Source organism: Equus przewalskii, chromosome 17, assembly GCF_037783145.1.
Source record: "Equus przewalskii isolate Varuska chromosome 17, EquPr2, whole genome shotgun sequence".
NCBI lineage: Eukaryota > Metazoa > Chordata > Mammalia > Perissodactyla > Equidae > Equus > Equus przewalskii.
The window spans coordinates 52,236,299-52,238,825 of record NC_091847.1 but is presented as its reverse complement, the minus strand read 5'-3'; the positions used below and the strand labels follow the sequence as shown (position 1 = coordinate 52,238,825).

Genomic DNA, 2,527 nt, shown 5'->3' with positions numbered 1-2,527 from the left:
TATTTTTTTTGCTTAGTACTCCTTCTTCCTTCTGAGACTGTATTTCGGGAAGGTGCTGGTCTAATAAATGATTCGAAAGGGAGTTGATTTTTTTTATTTGACCTCAACTCCCTGGCATTGTGCTTGTCACTGGGCGAGAAGTTGGCGCGAGCTGGGCGAACGAACCGCAGTGCCATATTCCCTGGCAACAATGATTGGTCTGAGAATGGGCGTGTCCTAAATTAGACCAATCAGCATCTTTCCTGGGCATTTACAAAAACAGAGGTTAGGAGGAGAGAAGGAGAGTTTCTTTACTCTCTTGCCTTGATGCTGGGAAGATGCAAATAGATGAACCGTAAGTAGCTCTGGTTATAGCCGGTAGATAAAGGCGATCTTCGAGAATAAAGCCAGCCGGCAGAGAGGAGAGAGGAGGAGAGGGGAAAGAGAGGGAGGAGAGAGAGGCGTGACAGCGTTAAAGCCCTGGTTCAGTTGGTCATGAGGCGCCCCTCTTCCTGTGGTCTGGTATCAGCCAATGATAAATATTTTTTTCTTTTTTGCTGGTTTGTATTTTGAAGCTTTGCAACGAATCATTCAAAAACTTCGAAGACATGCAGATTTTGTTTTGCTTTGTTAGATGAACAAGTTAAGCAAATATGCCTCTCTTGCCTAGAATGCAGATCATATCGTCTGTATGAGACAGACATTTACAAGCATGCTATCGTATTTTTTCCTAAGTTCTCTCCTACTTCAACATCTACTCTATATCCTTTATGTAATAGGAAATGAGAAATATAAAGTTCCAGAAATGTGTCTAGCCACCTGGCTAAGCTCATCGAACTGCCAGGCGGACTTTAATCTGAAAAATTTCTTTTCAAATTAATCAGTTTGATACAAAACTTTTTCTTGAAATGCTTTATAGATCAGAGAAGAGCTGGCTGTCTTGAGAAGCAGCCTATTTATAGCAGTTAATGCCTTTGAATAAAGTTTGTCTAGAGCATACGCTCAAAAGTGGTAATAAAACACTTGATAGGTACATTAATCAAATAAAATATTTTACATTTTGTATTAAGTTCCAGAAATTTGAAAGTAGGATAGATGAAATGGGTTTCACTTGGCATGGTGTAAATCATAGGGTTCTTGATGCGGGGGCATTAAAAATAAAATCTCCATGGCTTTGTTTTCTTTGGGATTTTTCTGCAGGGAGAGTCGGGGCCTGGTGAATGGGCAAAAGAAAATGAAAAGAAAAAAAGTCATTGCAAGAGTCACACGCTGGCACAATGTGCATGGACACCTGAGAAGGAGAGGGGCAAGGAAAACCACTCTTTCTCAAAAAACTGTCTACCAGCTTTTGAATTTCTTCTTGCCTGAAGTGTTCTTTCTTTCTTTCTTTTTTTGGTGAGGAAGACTGGTCCTGAGCTAACATCTGTTGCCAATCCTCCTCTTTTTGCTTGAGGAAGATTGTCCCTGAGCTAATATCCGTGCCAGTCTTCCTCCATTTTTTTATATGTGGGACACCGCCACAGCATGGCTTGACGAGCAGTGCGTAGGTCTGAACCCAGGAACCCCCCCCCACAGCTGACTTGGAATGTGCAGTCTTAACCACTACACTGCTGGGCTGGCCCCCTGTAGTCTTCTTCCTATAGGCAAAAGGAAAAACAGCAGAAAATGAGACACTTTCTATAAAGTTCTGCAGAGCCAAGGACAAACCAGTACTTAGATCCCCTGACTCTCACACGTAAGACTTTGTTCCGAATGCATTAGTGTTTAGAAAGTTTATACAGTTTGGAAGGTAGACAGGGGTGGAGACGTACACTGAATTTAAACTCTCCTGTTGGCAACCCTTCCCTCGCCTGGAATCCAACAGATGCCTGATGGGATCGCTGGCAGGAGGCTTGGATAAAGTCACTGGGGGAGCTGTTTGGCTAGTGACTCATGATTTAAGCTTGTTTAATTGTTTTGGCAAAGTCCATATGTTGCTCATGTGTAGAAATAAAAATAATGAGGATAATTGGGTTGATGCCATTTCTGATTTTCTGAAGGAGCTGCAGGAGGATTTTTGGTCTTAAATAAATCGAACGGAGGTTGGGACCCAGTGAAAGAAGACCCTGCGTGACGACATCCGTTGCTTAACTGGAGGTTTTAATAAAACTGGAGTCCTCCGGGAAAAGAAATGGAATCCCCTGGAAAACAATCTTGTAGGGGAAAGGGCAGGCTTTTTGATAACTGTTTCATTTGTGAATATTAAAACTACTTTGTAACAGGACACTGTTTTGTGAATAGAAAGATAATTTTCTTGATAACAATTCCTATTTATATATGTGCGTGTCTCTATTCATGGTGACCCTAGTTTACCAATATTTCTCATTATCTACAACTTCACTGAGACCCAAAAAAGTGAGGAAAAAATGGCTGAACTAAATGCCCCCAAGTCCATTAACTTGTACTTTATCCATAGCTGTTGTGGTGTTTTTCTTCTAGTGTTTTCTCTCTTGAGTGAAACAATGAGAGCTTCACTGTCCACCCTCTTGCATCAATCAGACTCCTAGGA

At 41.5% G+C, this 2,527-nt stretch overlaps 1 long non-coding RNA gene across 1 annotated transcript; it reads left to right on the top strand.

Moving 5' to 3' along the window:
- The first annotated feature begins 252 nt into the window (after positions 1–252).
- LOC139076817 (uncharacterized) lies at positions 253–2,242 on the top strand. The gene is made up of 2 exons (XR_011528802.1): positions 253–334; positions 1,180–2,242. It is a non-coding gene; the product is annotated as an uncharacterized lncRNA (long non-coding RNA).
- The last annotated feature ends 285 nt before the right edge of the window (positions 2,243–2,527 follow it).